This window comes from Mesitornis unicolor, unplaced genomic scaffold (assembly GCF_000695765.1).
Source record: "Mesitornis unicolor isolate BGI_N332 unplaced genomic scaffold, ASM69576v1 scaffold35560, whole genome shotgun sequence".
Classification (NCBI taxonomy): Eukaryota; Metazoa; Chordata; class Aves; order Mesitornithiformes; family Mesitornithidae; genus Mesitornis; species Mesitornis unicolor.
In genome coordinates, this window is record NW_010159557.1 from 1 (window position 1) to 9089 (window position 9089).

The 9089-nt window shown below is 40.1% G+C and overlaps 1 pseudogene; it reads right to left on the reverse strand.

Moving 5' to 3' along the window:
• Positions 1-2069: 2069 nt before the first annotated feature.
• The window catches only part of LOC104542681, a 7081-nt pseudogene continuing 61 nt past the window's right edge, over positions 2070-9089 (reverse strand).

The window sequence follows — 9089 nt, forward strand, 5'->3', positions numbered from 1 at the left end:
CTGGATTTATTCTCCCCGTTTTCGCAACACTCATGGGTTCAAATAAGCAGCCAGATGGTTCTTCATCAGTAGCTGTGTTATTTACCTACAGTACAGAGGGGGAGCTTAAGCCAAGTATTTTAAAGATGGGATCTATACTTGTCTGCAAGCAGGGTGCATCACTGCTTCTGCTGTGGGAGTTGTCAGTGCTGGAAACAAAGTTTTGTGTACCAGGAACTTGCATGTATTTCTGCTTTTACAAGAACACACTTCTGCGTACCATTGTTGATAAATAGGAAGAGGAATTTATCTGGTAGCTGCAAAAAAAAATAATATTAAAAATCATGCATCATAATAAGCCTGCTCCTCAGCTTATTTGGTCCACCAGCCACTGATTCATTTTCTTCACTAGATTTAAACATCATTGGTGAGACTTCATTTCTGAGAACAAGCATACATTCAGCATTTTAACCAGAGGTCAGTTTACTGCTATTTGAAACATTCAGCTAAGTTCTTAAAACAAACATCTCATTGTTCTATTCTTCATTATTAAAACCCCTACTTGGTTACTAATACCTGACTACCTAGTTTGGAGAGGTATTCCTTAAACTAGTCATCAGCTTTTGGATGTAATTTAGCCAAGCCATCTTCATTTGGTGTCTAAGTCTCCAGTTCTGCTCTGGAAAGTAAAATCGGTTTAAGATATTTGCACTGAGGAGTGCAAATCCAAGCTACTTTATCTTGTGCATGTAGTTCTATTTTCAATAACTACAAATACCTTGCAATGTTTATAGATGAATACTGGATATCAGATTAAAAGACCAAGAGTTGTGTGTGGATTATTCTAGTTCAGCGTGAAGAAAGAGAGAGGCTGGTTTCTTCAGTTTTCTTTTATTTAGACTGCAAGACTTCAATAGAAACAAACCTTTGAGTTTTCACAAATTACAACATGCTCAGTGAGCTTTTTGTAATAATTTTTCCTATCTCTTTATTATAATAGCTTTCACTCTTTAAAATAAAGACTACAGTATAAAAAGAATCAATTGTCCAAAATGCAAATAACAGACTGCTCAGCAGTCTTCAGAAGTAATAGCTGTCTCCTACAAAAGGGTCCACATTTGACCACAGCACTATCACTCTCTTTCCTTAAGTCTTAAAGAGAAACAGAACCAAACAAAGCTCTAAATGCACTTGTTTAAAACAGTGGTTTGCATTAAGGCAGTGATAAAAGCAGGAACAGTGACCCATTTCTAAAACATCTCCACCCACACCAAGATGGTAGTGCTGCTCATAAAAGACACTTTAGACCAGTCTTTATCTTAAGATGCCCATGTTTGTCTTGGGTTTCAGAGTACCCTCTTCAACAACAGAGCTTAAACACAGTGCAAAATGCTATAGACTCATTCTCTTCCCATTAAGAGATGGTTTGGCATTACCTAAAACTGGTTACAGAGCATAAAATCTAGCTATTTACTGTAAAATCCCCAGCGTGTTAGGTTTTTTCCCAAAGAACCACTGTGCAGAGTGACCAAACTAAATAACGATACAATGCTTCATGTTGACATGATGCTGATCAAACACTCCCCAGTTCTGGATGACATTTGCTCTTCAAATTTATTTTCTGAAAAAAACTGTAATAAAAATTAATGAAAATATTATTCTAAGGCACTATATCCCACAGCAAAGACTAATGCAAAGCCATCTTTGTAATTCAGAGGAGATTTTTTGCCAGCAGCACCTCTTAACAGCTTTTGAAACTTCCACTATGCTCATGGTAACTCAGAAGAGGTTACTTTAGTTTCAGATATATTAATAACAGCCCTCAAACAGAGCCTTTAAGAGTATCAGTCACCTACTCTTTTACTAATTCTTCCGCCCCCCCAAACACTGCAACTACTTAGATTAAATCACTTCAAGAAAACCACAAAACACTTCACTAGGTTTGAGTAATTTTCAATATTCCCCTAGTTGAAGCCCCTAATCTATCTGTAAGAAAGGAGTTATTACTGCTTCACAGGAAACACTAAGAAAAAAGCCTAAGAAAGTTTCTTGAAGGTACAGAATCCATTTTCAGTGTTTTTAATACTTACAGCAAACACAAGCACTGAAGAAGACTTCAAAGAACAAGTATCCTCTTGTGTCCAGAATCATCCCAGCTACTACAGCAATAACTGCCAGACTGAAATTCTGGATAGACTGAATAATAACACAAAGGATTACCACTGTGTAGAATTTTATTTTTACAGAAGACATCATTAGTGGCCCCCAAAAAACAGTAAGATTAGCTTCTCCCCGTATGTTATGACATATATAACAGTTATGACTCCACATTTTTTCAGAAATATCACAGAATATTAGGAGTTGGAAGAGACCTGGAAAGCTCATCCAGTCCAACCCCCCTGCCAGAGCAGGATCACCCAGACCAGGTCACACAGGAACGTGTCCAGGGTTTTGAATGTCTGCAGAGAAGGAGACTCCACAATGTCTCTAAAGTCCAGGTAGACAATGTCCACAGCCTTCCCCTCATTCACCAAGCAGCTCACCTCATCATAAAAGGAGAGAAGATTGGTCAAGCAGGACCTGCCCTTCCTGAACCCATGCTGACTGGGCCTGATCGCTTGGTTGTCCTGCACATGCCGTGTGATGGCACTCAGGATGATTTGTTCCATCACCTTCCCTGGCACCGAGGTCAGACTGACAGCTCTGGAGTTCCCTGGGTCTTCCTTGTGGCCCTTCATGTAGAAGTTTCTGTGCATCTACCACAACCACAAGCTCTACCACACATACACATCCTGAAACTACACAAGACTTCCTGCTAGGCTGAACTTGGAGGAATTATTAACCATTAACTTGTTAGAATTACTTGACATTCAGTGGTTCAAGATCAGTATCGGGACATGGTCACTCTAGAGCGGCACAAACAGACAGATCTAAGCACTTACAAGTCACAAGCAGCTCCCAGCTGATGCTCTGGAACAAAGGCCATGCTGGGTCACAGGGCACAGGCAAGCAATAAGCAGGCAACCCCTAGTGAACATTGGTGAAATACATAAGTAAACAGACATTAGATAAGATACATTTTTTCTATAAGCTTCTAATGAACAAACATATTGGTTTTCTCCTTCTCCCAGAAGGGTAAAAAAAAGAGCTGAAAGAACACTTTTTGCCATACTGTCCTAAATAAATATGCACATTTACAAGGAGAGAGAACTTTTTCCAGGAGTGACCCACAAACTAAACCCGATCTAATTAGCATTAAGTAAAGAGCCTGTCTTGAATACCCAGAGGTAAAGATCAATGCTGCAACTCACTAGAGAAACAACCTGAAAAACAAGGAACCTGTTTTCAACCCTGATACACGGGTGGGCACTGTATGTACGCCTGTAAACCTTACTTAAAAAGCAATTTCTCAGGGAACCTGTCCTAGGAAGGGGAAATCAATAGCCACAATTTTTATTGAGGTTTACCACTATCCAATACAGCACATTCACATTAGAAACAGTTTAACTGAAAGTGTTTTAATTATATGATAGTAATAACCTTCAAAACTACACCAGAAGAATAAGTTTTATGAGAAAAGCAAGCACCTTGTCCACGAAGCACTAGAGCAGACCTCTGCAACAAAACCCAGCTGAACTGTGATGAAATACGGCCTTCTCTGAAGGAATTGCCCCTCCATAGAGCCCTCTGGTCTAATCCCATCCTTTCTAAAATGAAGAACACCCTTTTGCACTAAACAACTATAAAATTACTGCTACAGACAGCAGTAGTCAGTATTTTCCACCTCAAAACACACATACATAACTACTGCTTCCCTCCACAAAACACCAAATCCAAAGTGTTATTTTTAGGCTGCAGATAGCTCCTGTTATTTGCCTGTATTATGCATCTTCCATATTTTGAGTCTTCAGACTGTTTCATACAGCATATACTTCTTAAAATCAGGTTTTGAGGACTACCTAAACAGTCAGAAGACAGTGGCAACTTATGCAGAATAATTCATCACCAACTCCATTTCTTATTTTATCATATTTAGCAGTAAGTCTCAGAGAATTAGTTACCATCGCTACCCAGGGGTTCCAGAAAGTAAAAGCCAATATAACGTGAGGAGCAAGTGTAGTTACTACAGCACAGAAAACCCAGGTGATATTCTTTCCAAGTGTATCCACCAAGAGTCCAGACACTGGGGACACGGGTGCTGGTATGATACACACAATACTGCAAAAGAATAAAAACAAGAGAACTGAACACCAGCAAGCCATGGACAGCTTTAGGTGTTACACAATACAAGCATCTCCAGACAAAACATCAAATTCCCCTGTTACCTGTAAGGCCATAAGAAAAATCACACAAGAAAGCCCAAACCCTAAAACTCAAAATTACCAAGAGGCCTGAGGATATGAATCATTCAAAGCCAAGGAAATAGTGACATACTCAGAGCTCTTGGAATCTTATACCAGTGAGTGTTTTGTCGTTTGTTTGGTTTTTTGCCACATCGTAACTCCAGCTTCAAATTGGGAAAGTTTAGTTAATTTAGTGTTGCTATTAAACTGCTTTTATCACTCAGAAGGGAATCACCAACTACCAAAATACTGCCATTTAGACAGATCCTTTTCTTTCTGATTCCTCAATGTGAGCATCTAAGACATTTTTATTTAAACAGACACCCACACCTTCCAATTACTCCTTGAACCATGTGAAATCTATCTGTCCACTTAAATGCAAGTCAGCACCTACAACAGCAGATCACAAATTTCATCCCACATGGTCAGAGCCCAAAGATACACACACCCCTAGAACACAGCAGTGCCATATATACTTGTTAAATCAACCACAGTATATCCGTTAATTGTACTTGCCTCTTGAGATGAAAATTTGAATTTCTCAATAAAGAAAACTCTAAAGATAAAACAAAAACAGATTTAGAAAAATAAACACTTGTATGACATGAAAGAAAAGAGAGACAACGTAAAGACACAACCACCTAGTTCACAGAAAACTTTTAAATATAGCTATATAGCTTTGACATAAACATCCCATCTCAAATCTTCATTTATAATGCATTTAGGAACTTCTTATCAGACTCCACAAATTTCTCTACAAAGGACTATTCAAATTACACTTTGGAGAAAGCATCTAAAGTACATAACCAACATGGAACCCAAGAATGAGATATGAGCAATGAGCATTCTTTAAGAGGCTAAAGTGATATCTTTTAGAATATCTGCACAAGCAATAGACAGGCGTCTGTACTGCTGATTGTGAGGCCTTTCCAAGTAATCTCAGACTTTTACATCTCCCTCAACTTCAAACATGCACTGAGCTCAGGAGATCTGTTTCTAATCCCAAGCATACGCAAAATCCATTTGACTGAGCTGTTAGATCAAGTCTGTGGTTCAAAAGGGAAACCTGCATATCAATGCTGAAGCTTGAAAGTTTCAACTTGATAGATACCAAAGTCAGCACAGCAAGAGAACTTCTGGCTGAAGCTGTAACTACCTCACACTCAATGAATAGCTTATGAGTATGGAAGGAATTCTACGCGACAACCATCCACAGCCTTCCACACCAAAACTCATGTTGTACTTTAAATCTGTATGAGGTCTTAATCCAGAAATGGAGCATGCATTTATGCTTTTGAGTTTGGACAACTCAGCCGATGTTAAGCAATGGTATTTCCCAACGAAGCTCAGCAGATAAGGAAACTGTAAGAGTTGTGTTAATTTGTATATACGAGTATAGTGAACAAAGCCACAGAAGAAGTGACAAGCCACAGCACAGACCTGCTGGGAGACCAGTGGTTCTGTAACCATCTAGGATTCTGAAATTTTAGCCCGCACCTCTCCCTTTCTAAGTAGCTAGTTAAAACCCTAGCCAAATTCAGGGGGAATAGCTACATGAGACACTTACTTTCCAAGTCCAATGAAAGGGAAAACCACTGCATAGTAACAGACACAGAGGACAAATATAAGCCTCAAGGACAAAGAGAAGTCCTTCACATCAGTCAGCTTAATCACTTTACCTGGAGCAGGGCAAGAGACAATATTTTCTCAGTCAGTATAAGGACATCTGAAATTCATCCACACTGAATAAGCATTAAGTGATCACAAGTCACTACTAAAGCATATATTCCTGCCACTATCTACTCTCGTTTAAAGTTTACACAGTGAGAGTTGTTAAGGATATAAAAGTCTTAAATCAACAGTGCCAAAGTCAAGAACAAATTGCCTTGCTCACATTAAGCTGGATGCACAAGTTCTCTAAAGTCTCTGAAAGTCTTACACAGCAGAATTAATTACAAACTATGTTTTCAGGGAAATGTTTGATCAGCTAGTGAAATTTATGCCTGAAGTTTCATATTATATGCTCTCACTTGGATCTCAAATTTAGTTTATTTTTAATTGGCCTAAATTCTCCCACGCAGAAAACTCAAACCACCACACATTGGTGGAGAAGAGCTGCATGTTTCTGCACACCTATTAAAGGAAATAAGACCAATTCCAACAAAGCAAAGCACCAGTGGCAATGGCACAGGTAAAACTGGTGTGAACTCAGAGGCTCTCCACATGCTTTATAAGTAAAGCAGATTATAGTGCATCTGCCTGTAAACTGGTGTTTAAAACTGTAAAACTTGCTACTGATATAAAAATTAACTAAAAATTATGACTAAAGCTATAACTGTGAAAAAGATGTTAAGCAGCAGTGACTAGATTACCTGAAATGCAAACCCGCACAGCGCAGAGTCTGCTCCAGAGCGAAAGAATGAAGCCCAGGGCAGGTTCAGCCACTCCACTCACTTCTTTTCCCTTGCTCTTTACAAAGCAGCTTCTCTGCTCTCTTGTCCAGATAAGCAAGGATTAATGCACAGGTCAGTGAAAAGAGACATTAGACCACCTGCAAGAAGGCAATGCAACATCTTTAGTTGTTGACTCAAATAGTAATTTGGCTGTTAAGCACAACTAGAGTAGGGTACTTTACATATCTAATACAAACTAAGTTTAACATGGCTTGTCTTATGTGTAAGACTCAATAGCTGTACAACTCAAGAGCAAGGTGTAAATACTGAAGCTTGTCACACATGTGCCTTGAATTAGAGTACAAACATGCAGCTATGTTTATTTTATCTAAAACACTACCAGCACTCCCACTCAGCACAGCTGAGCTCCCTGTCTGTATCTCACAATGACAGAAACAAAGCCTGGGCCTTGTTACCAACACCAGGGGCTTACTACCCATGACTCTGAAGGAAAGGAATACACATCCAAAGGCACTTAAGATTTCATTGTTACACATCAGACAGCTACACACAAGCTCTGACTTGGTACCCTTCAGAAAATTTTTTCAAGTCTTTACTCGAAGCATGCTAAGTATCTCATCTCTGTAGGATACTAACTTGAATTTGGCAACCACAAAAATCACACAGCATTTTATCAGGCACAGTAATCATACACTCTGCATAAGAATATTAGCCATTGATACAAACAGTATTTGAATTGCTCTTCTTAGTCTCAAATACATTTGTCCTACTTTCAAGTTAGTATGCACGCTGTCCAAATTCAGAAGCTTAAAATAGTAGGTGACATCAATTTGAAATATTACTGACCTATCATAAGAATTAACCCAAGAGTACTGGGACCAGTATAGCCCAGAAGATCTCGAACTCTAGAGTATATCCATCCCATGATACCCATGTTCACTGTGCTCCCCTAGGAAGAACAGACTCATGCGAAGAATAATGTATTTCATGTTATATGAATTCAAAAGGAACAACAGGCAGACTGATTATTGAACAGTGTTTAAAACAAACAGATGCTAGACTGGAACATAAACTGCTAGCAACTATGATAAAATGATTCCCTGCTGTTTTGGTCAGTGTTTGTCATAAATTAACCATTGCAACAATATATACCATCACAAACTGAAACTTTATACAACCCTAACAGTGTTTCAATGGAGATATTAGAAGTGCCGTAAAAATCCACACCATATGTTGCATTAGCTCATAAATTCAATTGAATTGAATACCACCTGTAAAAGCAAATGGGATTCCCGCCTGACAAGCATCTGGAAGAAGCACTTTTTATTCCCCTTGTCCTCCTAGAGACCTTTTTTCCTCTTCTCTCCCTAGAGAAGGAATCCATGGTTGCAATCTCTGGGCTAACAACAGGCATTTAACTACAGTTCAGCTCAGATAAAGCAACTGCTAATTAGCTACACTAACCCAGGCCCCACTGTGTCCAACTAACTCTTTTCACCAAGGTAACCACCTGCAGTGGTTTAAGATATTACAGGCTGCTGAAGAGGATCCCCTAACAGGAGAGGCAAGTCTGTACTCCATTCACAGCCTGGTGTATTAGTGCAAGCCTACCTCTAGCAGCAGTTAAAGTGATTACATCAACCTGAAACAGCACAGTTAAAAAGCAGTTACACAGTTCTTACCAGAACCAGCAACAGGGACAAAAATATCTTACAACAGCATATAAAGACAGGCACTTTAACTTACTGTATTCCAAATACTCTATCAGAAAACCTCCAAAGAAGCAGAGAACCACATTGGGTCAGGAATACTATGCACAGAGGGTCATGAACTGAGTTGTGTTCACCTTCATACCCTACATAAAGAAAGAAGGAAGTTAAAAACAAGTAATTATTCTTCAGGTAATTACAGAGACACAGAATTAGTACATAAGTAGAACTAGTTAGAAATAAGTGCATATTCTGAGCGAGCGTACAAGACACTTCGGGAGAGACACCAGCCCGGTGTCCTCCAGGCATCCCCTCACCAGCCGCCCCCTTCAGCACAGAGCCACCCAGGTGATAGCTCGCACCTTCCGAGCCTCCTTCACCCCGTTCTCGCAGCTACTCACCCGTTGAACCTACGTCTGGAGCGCTGTCGGGTTGTCGTAGCAGAAATAACTGCCTGCAAGTGGAAAAGGGCGCCTCAGAGCTCGGCCCCCACATCGCCACTGCCGCCTGCGACCCCGGCACCCTCACCTGCCTGTCCGGCGCCACCCATCGAAACCCTGGAAGCACACGAGGACAAGCAGGCGATGCGGCAGGCGCTGCGGTTCGCAGGCGGCGGACAGGGCACAGAAAGGCCCGGAAAAACA